Raw genomic sequence first — 17,066 nt, 5'->3', positions numbered from 1 at the left:
TTTTTCGTAGGAATTTCAGCTTCTTATTGTGATATATATACAGATTAAACATGGGGGATGTGATATTTTAGATACCAAATACTAATACTTTGCAGTATTTTAAATGTTACATAGGGGGATGTAATATTTTAGAAGCCTGAGTAAGGGGGATTTGATATTTTATGTAGGAATTTTATTTTATATATACAGATTACAAATGGGGGATGTGATATTTTAGATACCAAATACTAATACTTTGTAGTATTTTAAATGTTACATAGGGGGATGTAATATTTTAGAAGCCTGGATAAGGGGGATGTGATATTTTACGTAGGAATTTCAGCTTCTTATTGTGATAATTAGTCAACACATATACTGAAATAGTGGTAGCTCTTTTTTATCTCTTTCAGCTTTGTTGGAAGATGTTTAAAAATATATGAGATATATATGTTTACAATTTATGTTTATTTACAAAGCTTATAATAAATTTACAATTTTTTGTCTTCTTTATTTTCATTATTTTTTTTAGCTTTTTAATGTTTAATTTAATCTTCTATTTAATTTAGATGCGATTGAGCTAACAATTAAAAAATGCAAAATTGTTCAACCAAGACTTTGAAACGGCTTTTTAAAATGCATAAGGCTTTGAACGAGTTAATGAGTTCTAAAGATTCAAAAAGAACACATCGAACACATTTTTATGCTTGTATTTTTATGTGTTTGTTGATAAACATTTAAGGAAAAGAAATAATTACTGTTTGTCATTGTTGTTTTTTTTGTATATTTTTAAATTTAAGGAGAGAGGGCTAGAAAATATTTGGAATCTTTTATTAAACAAAAGAAGCTTCTTTATTATCCCAATAAAGTAACAATTTTAAAGTATGATTAAATTAACAATTTTTTGTGGGTGGTATGAGAGAAGGTGCCTCTGATTCTTGAATCATTTTTGAATCTTCTCAAGTCCAGTTTAGAAATCGATTTATATATATATTTATAATGATAAATGTAAAATCATTGTGAATTTTTTTATTAAGAAACATCAAATACCACTGTGTAATGATAAAGAATACTGTACCAATACTGTATATGCATTGTAGTATATTTATAGTACTGTATAATATTATGGAAAAGACGAACATAAAAAATTTGGGAATTGCGATTATTTACTGTTAACTAATTTGAAATCAAAACACCATGTTGATTATTGTTATTTTAAGCCCACTGCGACATCGAAATGCTTTCGCGAATATTTTAATCATTTAGACAACGAAACAATTGAGCAATATTAAAAATCGTGCTTATAATGACAGCCAGATAGCGAGGAATTTGACAAGTTTAAAATAAGGATAAAAGCGTGGTGGTTTAATTAAAATGATTGAGTTAGATAATAAAATTGACTATACCGATTGGCATATGAAAGACTTTTTAATTTAAATTCAACGAGTCGAGTACAAACGCGTAGCCGTGGTAACAAAATTCCGAACATAAATTGCCGGTAATTATAATATTTGTCAAACAGTTCGACTTGAGCAGGAAAGGAATGAGTTTAAGCAAAGTGAAGTGAAATTATATTAGTAAATATTTATTATTTGAGGTTAAAAGTTGAGCGCACAAATTTTTGTTTTGAATGCACCTTCGTCTGACGTGTCAGAAACCCAGAGCTATTCAAATTTTATTACGCATAATACTGGTCTCAAAACATCTTTAAAAAACATTAAAAATATTTAAATAATATTCTTGTTACTTTTTTATTCAAAAGTTTCTATTCTACTTATTAAATATTTTTACTTTTCTTCAACTTAATTTAATCTAAGTAGTTTAATTTTCTACGTGTAATCTTAATACTAAGTAGGCATTGAAATTTATTCCCCTTCTACTACTTGCCTTACCGAGTCACACTTTACCTACCAGGGCTAGTCGTACAGGTTTGTCAACAAAAAGCCTCTCCAGACCACAACATAAGTCACGATCTTTCGGCGAAGCCGTCAGCAACCCTTGCATGTGGAAATAGACGTTTTTAAAGGAAAAAAACATAAGTATTAGAAAATAGAATTATAAGCGTTACAAAGATAGGCATACAGAAAGGAGACAGAACGCTCATTTTAAAAGACAAAACTAAAAGAAAACAAAAAATTTCTCTACAAAATAAATGATATTAAATGTTGGGTTTTTTCCGTACGAAAGACATAATTTAGTATAATAAAAGTCAAACGTGTGTAGCACATTTATCGTATATTGTATATGTAGCCTAACTGCTTTCCGTATGAGCCATTAAGACATGCTTATTGATTTTCTTACGATTATGTATATATATAAATAGTCCCTAACTCAGAATATGTAAACAGGTTTGATATACTCATTACAATTTTGAAAAACTCAAAAGTTAAAAATGGAAAAGGTGGAAAAAAACGAACGTTACTTTAAAAACATTTTAGCATATTTAACAGAGAGCACTTATCCTGCTGGTTTTCGAAAAGATGAAAAACGAAGTTGAGAAATGTGTCAAAAAGTTATTGTGTGCTAGGTACTGGTAATAAAAAACAAAACTCAAATTCAAATATTTCATTGAAATAAATGAAATTGAAAGTATACTTGTTTAATATTTACTATCCTTAGATAACAAGTTGAAGCGTAGAGTAAAGATATGTGGAAATTTATATTATACGAATATTGTTGTGGATACGGAAGAGCAAAAAAAAATTTTTGCTGCGGAACATGATAGTCCTTTAGAGGGTCATGGTGGCACAAAAAAAAACAATAATGAAAATAATGGAAAAACATTATTGGCCCAATATTACCGGAGATATTAAAAAATGGGTAAAGTATTTTTATTTTATTATCATAGTAGAGTTGTAAAACCACTACCATCGGCCTTGGGAAAATAAGATAAAAGGTTAAAAAAGGAATAAAAAAATAACTCTTTTAATAGATAAAACAATGCATTCGATGTCAAACATCGTGTCAACTGCTTTCCGCATCCGAACCTTTACATTCCATTAAGGTAACTTAGTAAAGTGTTTTTAAATATCTTTCTAGAATTCGGAATCTTTAATTTAGTATATTATACGAATGTATAATGTATTATGTTTACTTTGTTATGTTGCATTATGTTGAAATTTTGTGTTTAGACCACTAGAGTATGGGAAATTATTGGTTTAGACTTCGCCGGACCATTTACTAAAACATCAATGGGTTACAGATACTTCATGAGTTGCACCGATTTATTTTCTAAATGGCCTATTGCTTACGCATTACCAAATAAGGAAGCAACAACGGTAGCAAGAGCGATTATAAATTTAGTCAAAACCTTTTGTTTTCCATCCGTCATACTTACTGACAATGGAACTGAGTTTTGCAATGAGGTATTTTTTAATTTTTTTAATATAATGTAGACCCGTAGGAACAACATTAGGTCGAATCCTTTAAGGATGAATTAGAATAAAACCTTTTGATTTTGTATAATACAGCATTTACGATAACAAGTAATAAAAATAATTCATTTTTTTCCGTTATTTAATTAGTTAAACGATGAGATCTATAAGAGGTATATAAGATCTTGGGTATCGAACGACGAAGAACTGCTGTTTATCACCCTCAAACAAATGGACAAGATGAAAATACAAATAAAAACAATAAAAAGGTGTGCATTATTTTATCATTGTTTAAGTTCAAAATAAAATAATGATAATAACATCATTATTTTGAAATTACGTTAATTAGAAAAATCAGAAAACTTGTCGACGAAAACCAGTCAAACTGGGATGAGTTTCTAGGTATAGTTTTATATCCATTACGAATTGAAAGACAAACGTCTACAAAAGTGTCACCTTTTGAGTTGATGTTTGGTGGTCGTTCACCTGTTTGCAGAAGTGAGTTCAAAGAAGTAAGTATATTTGGATATCATTTTAAGCAATTATATTTACTTTACACTCATAATTTAGTATACCAATACCAGTATGCATTGTTATTTAGGAGGTCGGTATTTTCCCCGCAAATGAAGATGAAGTTAAAGCTGAAATCGAAAAAAATAAAATTCATATTGAAAACTTAACCAATTTGGTCACTAAAGTAATCACTTATACCACTTAACTTTAATTTAATTTTTAAGATACCATCTTTTTTTTTATTTTTTTCTAATTACAATAGTTATAAATTTTAGAACATTACAGAAGCTCAAAAGAAACAAAAAAAATATTACGATAAAAGAGTTTCAAAAAATATCAAATTTAATGAAGAATGCATTAAAATTGGGGACAAAGTTTTGTTACTTGATATTAGAGGGAGGAGAAGCAAAGGCGCAGCTTTCAAGCCACGGTTTAAAGGACCTTATGGAGTAAGCGATATTACAAAATGTGGAAATTAAAAACTGAGTAGTAATAAAGTTATTATAAAAGGAACCCACAAAAGAGCTCATGTTAAGAAATTTCTCGAAGACATTTGTGATAAAGGTATGCGCACAACTTATATACAAGTTTTCCAATAACTACTTTTTTTAACTTTAAAAAAGAAAGCTAAAGAGTTTCATGAATATTATTGCTAAACAACCAATTTTTTCTAATTTGAAAGACTTTTGTACCCTCTACTTTAGAAACAATTACAACAAAAAATGAAATAGAAATCGAAAAAAAAACATTCATTGGTGGAAAGCATAAAGGGTAAATAGTAACAACAGATTTTCTTTTTATGTTTCAACTTTTGGTCTGCTTAAGCATTTTTTTTCCATATTTTATTTTTTGTTCAATTTTCTAGAAGCAAATAAGGCAGAGCAGATAATTAAAAGCTTGTAGTTAAAGATAGTGAAGGTATGCCTTAAAAAATTACCTTTGCATTTATATTTGTTATCTTTTTATTTTAATTTCTATCCAATTTTTAAGAGGCAAATAAGGCAGAGGAGACAATAAAAAGCTTTCTAGTTAAAGATAGTGAAGGTATGTAATAAAAAACTACCTTTTTATTTATAAGTGTTAACGTTTTATTTAATGTATGATTTGTTTTGTGGAGGAAGCAGATTCAATAAAAAGCTTCGTAGTTAAAGACAGTGAAGGTATGTATTAAATAATTACAGTTTCATTTATATTTGTTAGCCTATCATTTTATATTTATGTTCAATTTTATAGACGAGACAAATAAGGCAGAGGAGACAATAAAAAGCTCTGTAGTTGAAGATAGTGAAGGTATGTATTAAAAAATTTTCTTCAAATACCTTCATGTTGGCTTTTTATTTTAATTTATGTGCAATTTTCTAGAGATATTTTATACAAAAAAAAGCTGCATAGTTGAAGATAGTGAAAGGTATATATTATTCTACTAGTAAACTGAAGATTTCTATGTAAACTTACCTAAATAAAATCAATTTTAAACATTATCGCTACCCGGTGAAAAAATAGAAGGTCTAAAAATTTATAACATTATGTTATCTTCTGTAAATGTAATACTGTCGTTATTTTATTTGACGAATCTATGCTTGAATAATTAATTATTATTACATTTTATTAATAGGTCAATAATACAATATCTCCGTATTGTAAACCCTGTAAAAGCCATTATGGGTATATATCCAGATTTAGGTGGCTGCAAGATATATGATTATTCATTACAAGACACTTGAAACGAATGTCTCAGTGACAAAGTTGTTTATATTTATCTAAAACTACTAGTAAACAGTAAAAAAAAAGTATGATTAATGAATATACTTCAAAATTGAATTTTTGTACAAAACAAACAGTATTAATAATTTGTCTTTATTTAAATTAAAAAAATTTGAATTTAAATATAAAACAATAAATTGAATGTCATTCCATTTATTAATGCTGTGAAGAATCGAGTCGAAGTATTGTCACCAGCTAGGTTGCTCTCACTGGACGAGTTGCCAATTAATACTGATTTAATACGAAGACGGCATGAGGTATTCACAAACTTTTAGCTAAAAAATAATGCAAATAATTAATGATAGTTATTAATTAAATTATATATATATATATATATATATATATATATGTATATATATAATTTAATTAATACAAATTTATTTACAGAAAGAGCTCTTTAAATTAGAAATGTTAATATGCTGCATAGTGGCAAAATTCCATTGGACGCTGGCTGTATGTAAAATAGTTTTTTGAAATAGTTAACTTCTTTGAGTTCAAGAAACCTAATTTTCAGTGAGCTTTTTTACAGGGAACCAAAGTTAAAACTTAACATTGAAACTTACTTCTGTTTTAGATAATTAAACCTGATAATAAAACCATTCATTATATAAACCCTATGGGAGAGCCGATTAATTCCATAAAAAAAGAAGAATCCAAATGGAAGTATGATGACTTTTTAATCTAGTGATTGGTATCTCAAAATTTTGTTTTTACATCTTTTATAATTTTTCTACTATTATACTTCAGTCGTTACTTACAACAGAGATATGGTATTATTGAAAAGTTTAGAATATTAACATCGCCACATGCTAAACAAGCTGACAGTATATCATGTGGAGTATTTTGCCTTAAGGTAACATTATTTAACTAAACGAAAAAATGATATATTTTATATAATATTGTTTTTATTCTTATATTATTATTATCATTATGTGTACAAGTAACCTTGGCATTTACAACATCATCAGTTGAGTTTCAAAATGTGTGTGAATATATATATATATATATATATATATATATATATATATATATATATATATATATATATATATATATATATATATATAAATATATATATATATATATATATATGCAGACCTATTTTAGTTTGCTGAAAATTATATAAATGGAGAAGAATTGGTGACCACCTTTCCAATTGAAGAAGTGAATGTATATAGGAAGAAAGTGGTGCAACAACTATTAGATGAAGGAGGTTTATAGTGTTAAAAATATTTATATTAGTTTCAGATAAAATTACATTTAAAAAGAAACAAAAAAAAAATGATAAAGCTAAATCAATAGATCAAAAATGTTGGCAGGATAGTTTGTGTCGTATTTGCGGAAGTGAAACTGGTCCAAAAACTAGAAAAAATCAATAAAAAGATAAATGGATATTAAGAAATATTTCAATTACTTTTAAACATTATTTTCAATTAGAAAAATGATTTAACCTTAAATACTTATTTTTAGATAAAATGTGACTTTTGCATCCCAAACCGATGGTACCATATAGGATGCATTGTTTTTAAAGATAAAACTTCATTTTGTTGTGAACAAATTTATTACTAAAAAGTAAAATTAATAATAAATAATATAACATTTATTACATAATATATCTTGTAAAAAATTAACAAATAGAATGGTTGATATTTATAACTTTAATAAATACATTTTATAACATAATAAATAAATTTATACAATTCATTGAGGTTTTCCGCGAAACACTGCTAGAAGTTTAAAAAGAAAAGAAGAAATTTCTCTCTCTCTCTCTCTCTCTCTCTCTCTCTCTCTCTCTCTCTCTATATATATATATATATATATATATATATATATATATATATATATATATATATATATATACATATAAAAATAAATATATATAAATAAATAAATATAAATTTATAAATCAAAATGCAAAAATTTGTAGCACATGAAAATTTTGAAATATATTATTAAACGTAAAAAGAAACTTTGGTTTAAGTTTTATTAATTTAATTTTGGTTTACGTTTTATTAAGTTAATTTCACAATTTGGTTTAAGTATATATAATATATATATATATATATATATATATATAAATAAATATATAAATTAACATGCAAAAATTTGTAGCACATGAAAATTTTGAAATATATTATTAAACGTATAAACAAACTTTGGTTTAAGTTTAATTTCACAAATTACCAAAAGTCAAAATAAGTAAAATATAGTAACTGACTTTAGACATTGAAGTAAATAAAAAACAAATTTGCATTCAATAAAATTGGATTACAAATTACATTACAGTTCAAAAAGTTAGATATCAGTTAAAAAAAAAGAACTTGCTTATAAAATAGTGTGCGAAAGAGATCCTCCTATGTAACATTTAAAATACTGCAAAGTATTAGTATTTGGTATCTAAAATATCACATCCCCCATGTGTAATCTGTATATATATCACAATAAGAAGCTGAAATTCCTACGTAAAATATCACATCACCCTTATTCAGGCTTCTAAAATATTATTCTCTCCCTATGTAACATTTAAAATACTGCAAAGTATTAGTATTTGGTATCTAAAATATCACATCCCCCATGTGTAATCTGTATATATATCACAATAAGAAGCTGAAATTGCTATGTAAAATATCACATCCCCCTTATTCATGCTTCTAGAATATTACATTCCTCTATGTAATATTTAACATACTGCAAAGTATTAGTATTTGGTATCTAAAATATCACATCTCCCATGTGTAATCTGTATATATATCACAATAAGAAGCTGAAATTGCTATGTAAAATATCACATCCCCCTTATTCATGCTTCTAGAATATTACATTCCCCTATGTAACATTTAACATACTGCAAAGTATTAGTATTTGGTATCTAAAATATCACATCTCCCATGTGTAATCTGTATATATATCACAATAAGAAGCTGAAATTGCTATGTAAAATATCACATCCCCCTTATTCATGCTTCTAGAATATTACATTCCCCTATGTAACATTTAACATACTGCAAAGTATTAGTATTTGGTATCTAAAATATCACATCCCCCATGTGTAATCTATATAATTATTGTCACGCAATAAATTAAGATCAAAATTTCATAAGTATGAATTTAAAATTTATTGCCATTTAATGCTAACTTCATTTATAGTATATTATTTACAAACCGCTTTATGAATCTTGATCGTTGCGTTTTTAATTTTATTGTTTTTGTTCATAAATATTTCGGACGTACTAGATACACTTCTAAGTGCAATAACTTGAAAACGCATTCTCGATTTCGGTTTTGTTATTTTTTTGAAAGTTCTAATGCTAAAGGTTCGAATGCTAAAAGGTTAATATAAAGTTTTTAATTTACTATTTTTCTCGGATTTAAATTTTTAGATGTAATAAAAATATGTGTAATTTAATAAAAAGTTTAAAAGTTTTCAATCTTTATAATAAATAATACTTAATTATATATAATAGTCTTATATATTATATATAATGTAATATGTTATATATAATTTATAAGATAATATATATACATATATATAATATATATAATATATATATATATATATATATATATATATATATATATATATATATATATATATATATATATATATATATATATATATAATATATATATATATATATATATATATATATATATATATATATATATATATATATATATATATATATATATATATATATATATATATATATATATATTAGGTACGTGGACTGATTTTTTTAGATTGAGCATATCCTAGAATGTTATATATCATTAGAAAGCCCTTCAGTACAGTATTTTAAAGGTGAAAAAATTGTTAAAAACGAGCAATTTAAACAAAAGTTATGACGTTTTTAGTAGCAAATTTTCGATATATGGATTTATTGAAGAAACTGGTTCCAAAATTATTATTTTTTTCACTTAAATTGTTATAACTTTGTCAAATCTTATCCAAAAGCCTATATCTTGGTATCAAAAGATAGATGTAAGAGTAGGCTACAATTTCATATAACTCTCTAGATAAAAAGGGTGTCTAGTGGGCCAGAGGGGGTACCGGAACACCATCATACCTTTAAAAAAATACAAGTTTTTCACACGAAAGAGTGTTTTCCTGATAAAATATGTTATTATTAAACACAAAAAGTTGTTCTAATTTGCTTCCATTCCATTTTCAAATATTAGAGGTCTATTTTAGATTAAAGGGTGGATGTCTTTGTTACATTTTAACACCCGCCAAGTGAAATGTAACATTCTTATAAATACTTTAACCTAAAAAACACTGAATATAATTTGTGTTAAAAAAGTTTAAATTATATTTTCTTACTTTACAGCATATGCAAGTGGTGTATAAATTGACATTAGGGGCGGGACTTGTGCCATGTCCGACGCCCCTTCCTGCCCAGCCTTCAACCTAAAAAAAAAGTTTTTTAATTATTTGAAAAAAGGCTATAAATTGAGTTTGGTGGAAAAAGAGAAATAAGTATTTAAATTATTTTAATATGTTAGTTAGGGAAGGGGCGTGTGCCACGCCCAACACCCTCCCCCCCCCCCACCTCTCCCTTCTTATTCAAACTTGAAAAAATGTCAATAAAAATTTTATAAATGTTTTTAAATTGTGTTTATTTAAAAAGAGAGACATAACTTTACAAATCTTTACCACATTATAATCTTTACCACATTACAAGATGAAAGTTGGAGTATCCACCCTAAAAATAAACCAAAGATAAAACTAATTTTAAAAATAATATTTTTAAAGTACAAAATATAAATTTTTAATGTACAAAATATAATAAATTTATGTCTTGGCTTTTAGTAAATGATATTATTTAAAATTCCAATATAGAAACTAAATAAATCATTTTTAACAATAGACACCACGTGAAGGTAAGCCAGAACCGTCTATCAAAAATATTATACAGCAAGTTTTGTAGCTTGCAAAAAGAGTACTTGCAGTACTCTTTTTGCAAGCTGTATTGCTGTATTATAGTTTCAGCTAAATTTGCCTAAACAAACAAATAAATATATAATAAACAAATAATATATAACAATTTATTAAAAATTAATAACATTATAAACAATGTAAAAAAATAATGAAATTATATAAACCTAAAAAATCTCAAATAATTTAAAAATCTCATATATACCTTCTATAAACAAGTAACGGTTACAAGAAACTAGTATTTCAACCTCAATAATGCAAATATAATTTTTAGGAACTGTATAACTGTATAAACATAACTGTATAACTGTATAAACATAACTGTATAACTGTATAAACATAACTGTATAACTGTATAAACATAAGGTAAACTAATTTAAAATCAAATAACTATTAATAAAGTCAAACAAACAGTTTAAATAAACTAAAGCAAGAATAGTAAATAAGTATGCAAAATACCCTTCAAATTTATCAAGATTTGAAATATTACATACTAAATTTAACATTGCATTTAACGTGGCCTACGAAGTCCTAAAAAAACCTAATTCTATTGAAAAGTCTACATCTATCTATAGTTTAAAATTTACAAGTTTTTATACTACAACTTTTGAAATGTTAAAAAGTATTTTATTAGGCCTATTACAATTTGTTTTTAAATTTTTTTGCGTAAAAATTTGAAAAAAAATAATCGAAATGCTAATAATTGTAAAATTTGGTAAAAAATGGAAAACAAACTTGCTGATATGAAATATGTATTTTATAACGAAAAGGAATGGTGGTGTCTAATAATTGTAATAATCACCATGGACCACAAGGCTACCACCATTCCATCTTCTCTGTCTGCTTCATCTGCTGCCACGACCTCTACCATATCCCCTTCTGCTGTGGTTCCCAGCACCCTTGTTAGGAGGATGATAGGGCCATTTAAAGGATTCATTGTCCTTTCCTCCTAAGTTGACCCATCGTTTGAAAGACTTATTGCTAGTAGGTCCAGGATGCTGGGACCTATATAATAGATACTGTTGATACGTTAGCTCTAAATGACAATGATTTGTAAATAGATTAGTTCTTAATAGCATTATGTAAAATTTAAAATAAAACAATTAATTGTGAAAGTGATAGGCTGAATAAATAATATGAACAACGTATTAATCAATGATAGCTTAAAAAAATGTTAATAATAGTAATAACTTCATTCTGCTGCACTTTGAGGGATAACACAATACTAATGCATTAAATAGGGTAAATAAGTAGAAACATAAATTCAATAATCATTCAGAAACATTTCTAAATCATAAATTTACCAGCAGAAGGTTGTGCACATGTAACTAAAGATAAAAAAAAGTTTTTATACAAATTTTCAATTGATAAGAAAAGTGTACATGTTTGCAAATAATATCTTTTAAACTTAGAAATGGTAGTAGATTAGTACTTAATAGCATTATGTAAAATTTAATATAAAAAAATTAATTGTGAAAGTGATAGGCTGAATAAATAATATGAACAACGTATTAATCAATGATAGCTTAAAAAATGTTAATAATAGTAATAACTTCATTCTACTGCACTTTGAGGGATAACACAATACTTATGCATTAAATATTGTAAATAAGTAGAAACATAAATTCAATAATCATTCAGAAACATTTCTAAATCATAAATTTACTAGCAGAAGACTGTGCACATGTAACTAAAGATAAAAAAAGTTTTTATAAAAATTTGCAATTGATAAGAAAGGTGTGTACATGTTTGCAAATAATAGTTTATTAACTTACTAGTTGTTGTAGCTGCTGAAGATGTAACTAAAGGTTATCAAAGTTGTAATTAAAAATAAATACTTTAATTGCCAAGATATATATATAAACATATTTAAAAGTAAAAATTTGTAAACATACCACTTATAGCAGATATAGAAGGAACTTGTAAAGAATGTAAAGGTTGAAAATAATTTAATAAAAAATTTATATTGTAGTCCTCGAAAATATGTACACACATATTAAAATGTAATAATCGGTTAAACTTACCATTTGGTGAAGACGAAGATGTAACTAAAATTCAAAATTTGTAATAAAAAATAGATATTGCAAATAATGACTTTGAAATTGGTCATTAACATATACAAAATTATACAATCTTACCAGTGGTAGGCTGTGTAGATTCGACTAAAATTAAATTAAAAATTGTACACAATATCATTTGAAATTAATTAAAATTAAGGTGCAACAACTATACTAACAAAATGAAAATAAACAATGAAAATATAACTATAAAAAATATAAAGATAATATATTTATAAGCAACATGGTTATAAACTTATTAACAAACAACAAACTTATTAACAAACAACAAACACAGATAAAGATAGTATACAATAAGTAAAAAACATTACCTTATGTTTTTTAAGTGTTTATATATATAGGAAGATATTATAAATGTTTATTAACATTTACTTATTGTTTACTATTTTCTCTTTGTGATTTTGTAAATATTTTTGTAATGAATAAATCCAAAATTTATGTGACTTATACTTACGAAATCTTAAAAAATCTGCAAAAAGATGGGTAGGATCTAAACAAGAAATAAATATTAGACATGCTTGTATAATGATTTAAACACTAATACACAGATAAACTATCTGATAAACTTTATCATAAAGAAGTCACAGATAAACCTCATCACAGATAAACTTTATCACAGATAAATTTTATCATAAAGAAGTATATAGTCCATACATTATAAAAGACAATAACAATGATATGTTTTATAATAAACCACATATAAATAAGTATATTACATACTTCATTAGTTTAATCTTAACAAAAAACTTCTTAGTGTTTTTAAAATATTAAATGTTAGTGTTTTTAAAATATTAAAACTTTCGCTACTGAAACATTAATCTTTTTTTATATCATATAATGATATTTGATATTTTATATTTGATAATTGATATTTTATTTGATATTTGATAATTTATATTTTATATCAAACCTTAATTAATTTTTATTTAACATATAATATATGTTAAATAAAAATTAAGGTTTTACATTAATCATTATTTATGGATTTGAAAATAGTCATTAATACTATTATTATGAATAAAAAAAAATTGAACTTACTATCTGTTAGTGCAGCAAAAACATTTTTGTTAATATTGTCCATATTAAATTAAATCTAATAATATAAATCAAAATAATTCAAAATAAGATTTTTATTTGAATCGCCCCCTTATCTGGATTTCGGCCCCACCCGGATTTCGCTTACCAAAAAAACAACAACAACAGAAAAACCGAAATAAGGTACCTAAAGTCCAACACCAGTTAGACTAATTGCTTATAATTATTTTTTGTTGAAATTTGGCATGTTCATAGAAAATGCATGAAGCAAACTATTTTAACAATAAAAAAAGCGGACTCTATAATTCTTCGACTACAAATCCACGTGACAACATTAACCAAATTTTCATGCAAAATTCTCAGCAAAATACTCCATATAAAAGTATGGTAGCGATACATAATAGTTATATAAAAATTAAGCCAAATCTTTCTTCTTTTCAAAAGTTGTCAAGGTTTATGTATGTTTCTAAAGAAAACCACCTCAAAAAACCGTTTGCCTAAGGCTACCTGAAAAAAGTGGTACACTTGGTATAACACTAATTAAACTAATTGCTTATAATTATTTTTCGCTGAAATTTGGCATGTGCATAGAAAATGCATGAAATAAACTATTTTAATAATAAAAAAAGCGGACTCTACATTTCTTCGACCACAAATTCATAAGAGAACATCAACCTAATATTCAAGAGCAAAATATCACATAAAAAACTTTAGTAACCGTAATAAAAGTCTTTAAAAAATCAAGATTAGCTTTTCTTCTTTCCAAAAAGTATCTATGTGTATATATGTTTCTAGAAAAAAACTCCACAAAACTACGTCTGCCTCACGCTGCCTAAAAAAGAGTTAAAAAAACGAGAACCAAAATTTTAGCATAAAAATCGGTTCCGTAAATCGCGATTTACACGTACCTATATATATATATATATATATAAATATATATATATATATATATATATATATACATATATATATACATCTGCACATATAAGAAAACAAAACGTGATAAAATTGCTTACCTTTCTTTAAGTAACATTTAGTAGAAAAAGAAGAGAAATAATAATGAAAATAAATTGATCAAATGAATTATTAATAAATATGACTTTTATACATATGACTAAAATCAATATATATTTTTTCTTTTAGATATTTAATAAACTTAAATAGTGAACTATGACTTCAAGAACTTCTAAATGGAGAAAAATTAATAAAGGTATTATCAAGTTAGGTTCTCAAACCAATGTTGAATCAATCGAAAATGTTACAGTTGACGATGACGATGATGTGAATCAAGATTTTGGTTTGTTCGAAAGTCCTAATTATAGTGTTACTGATTCATCTGAGAGTTGTGATGAAAATGATAATGAGGAAGAAGTTAGAGTTTCAGACAATGGTGCAGAAGATATGTTTGAACCCATGTTAGCAAAATGGGTTGTTCGAAATCAAATTTCTAACATAGCAACAAACGAGTTACTTAAGTTGATGCAATCATTTGGTCCCAATAATTTGCCAAATGATGTAAGAACATTGTTAAATACACCTAGAAGTGTTGAAGTAAAGGTTAAATGTGGTGGAGAGTATATTTATTTTGGGTTACAAAAATGCATACTTAAAATTTTAAATAAATTATCCAACATAGATAAAATTGATTTGGTTGTTAATATTGATGGTTTTCCCTTATATAAAAGTTCTTCTGTTGAAATATGGCCAATATTATGTCAGTTTTCAAAATCGCTACCATTTAGTGTTGCAATATTTTGTGGAAATGCTAAACCATCATCAGAGAGTGAGTTTTTAGAAGATTTTTTAGAAGAATTAACATCTTTAAGTTTTAATGGTGTGGAGCATGCAGGAAAGCATTATCCTGTTTCTCTGAAGTATTTCTGTTGCGATGCTCCAGCAAGACAATTTTTAAAATCTATTACCAGTCATAATGGCTATAATGCATGCGAACGCTGTGAATTTCTTGGGTAATATTTAAATAACCGTGTTATATTTGAAGGACTAGATTATCCATTAAGATCTGATATTGGGTTTAATTTATTTAATTACAAAAAACATCAAAAAAGTATATGTAGTTTGTCATCAAGAAATCTTCCTTGTATTTCTGGATTTGTTTTAGACATAATGCATCTAGTATATCTTGGTGTGGTTAAAAGAATCTTGACATATTTGTATCAAGGTTCAAAGGTATCTAGACTTGCACCAGCTCAAAAGGCAGCTATAATATATTATCTTCTCCAACTTAATGGTAAAATGCCATCAGAGTTTGCCCGACAACCAAGAAGTCTGGTTGAGTTTAAGCGATGGAAAGCCATAGAGTTTAAGAATTTTCTGTTGTATACTGGAATGGTTGTACTAAAAAACATTGTTTCGCACCAAATTTATACCCATTTCTTGTCATTATCTGTAGCAGTGACCATAATGGTTGATGACGAGTTTTTTTTAGATGGTGAACTAGTGTCATACGCACAACAACTTTTAAATTGGTTTGTTAGCGCTGCTCCTGTTTTGTATGGACAAGATTTTACGAGTTATAATGTTCATAATTTAACGCATATTGGTGATGACATCAGTAATCATTCCTCTAGTCTGCAAGAAATCTCTGCTTTCCCTTTTGAGAATTATCTAAGAACTCTAAAGAAGTATATTCGTAAACCTCAAAATCCATTGTCGCAAATAACTAAAAGAATTGCCGAAATCGAAAATACTAGTTCTAATCAAAACGAGAAGAATATAAAAACAAAATTTAAGTCTAATAATAAAGATAGCTGGTTTTTCCTTCATTCGCCAAAACTTATATGCATTACAAAAGTTTTAAACAAAAATGATATTGAATGTAATGTATACAAGTTATCCAGACTAGATGGGTTTTTTAGCAATCTGTGTTGCTCAAAACTCGTGGATATTTATCTTCTGCGTGCAAACAGTGGGTTTCAAAGAAAAGTTGTTAAAAAGAATAAAATAAGAAAAAAAGCATGTGCTATTCCATATAAAACTGGGATTGTTATTATACCACTGAATCACATTGTTAAATTATAGATACCGTTTATAAAAGTACTGTTTATAAGTAGTTTGTTTTTGTATTTGTTATTATTACTATTTTGTAATTTAATATAATTTTTCTTTGAATATGTTTTCAAAACTCTAATTCACACATGACGTAAGCATGTGCAAAAAAGTGTAATAATGATGATGACTTAAACTTTTTTGTGTAACACACGCAAAAAAGTATAATTATGTGCAAATATATATATATATAATATATAAAAAATATATATAAACTATATTTTGTTTTATTGTATCAAAAATATATTATTTTCTGACAATTTATAAGTTTTTTTTGTTAGAAAATATTCATATTTCTTTTAGTTATACTTTGCAAAACATTTC

General features: G+C 26.0%; 2 long non-coding RNA genes across 2 annotated transcripts; one reads left to right on the top strand and one right to left on the bottom strand.

The window, feature by feature from the left end:
* Positions 1 to 6,015: 6,015 nt before the first annotated feature.
* LOC136084105 (uncharacterized) lies at positions 6,016 to 6,838 on the top strand. The gene is made up of 3 exons (XR_010640337.1): positions 6,016 to 6,290; positions 6,375 to 6,480; positions 6,735 to 6,838. It is a non-coding gene; the product is annotated as an uncharacterized LOC136084105 (long non-coding RNA).
* A 4,224-nt stretch (positions 6,839 to 11,062) lies between these two features.
* LOC136084104 (uncharacterized) lies at positions 11,063 to 13,174 on the bottom strand. The gene is made up of 3 exons (XR_010640336.1): positions 13,096 to 13,174; positions 12,702 to 12,725; positions 11,063 to 12,611 (listed from the first exon to the last, which is right to left on the bottom strand). It is a non-coding gene; the product is annotated as an uncharacterized LOC136084104 (long non-coding RNA).
* Positions 13,175 to 17,066: the final 3,892 nt, after the last annotated feature.

This window comes from Hydra vulgaris, chromosome 08, assembly GCF_038396675.1.
Source record: "Hydra vulgaris chromosome 08, alternate assembly HydraT2T_AEP".
Classification (NCBI taxonomy): Eukaryota; Metazoa; Cnidaria; class Hydrozoa; order Anthoathecata; family Hydridae; genus Hydra; species Hydra vulgaris.
This window is presented reverse-complemented; position numbering and strand designations above follow the sequence as displayed.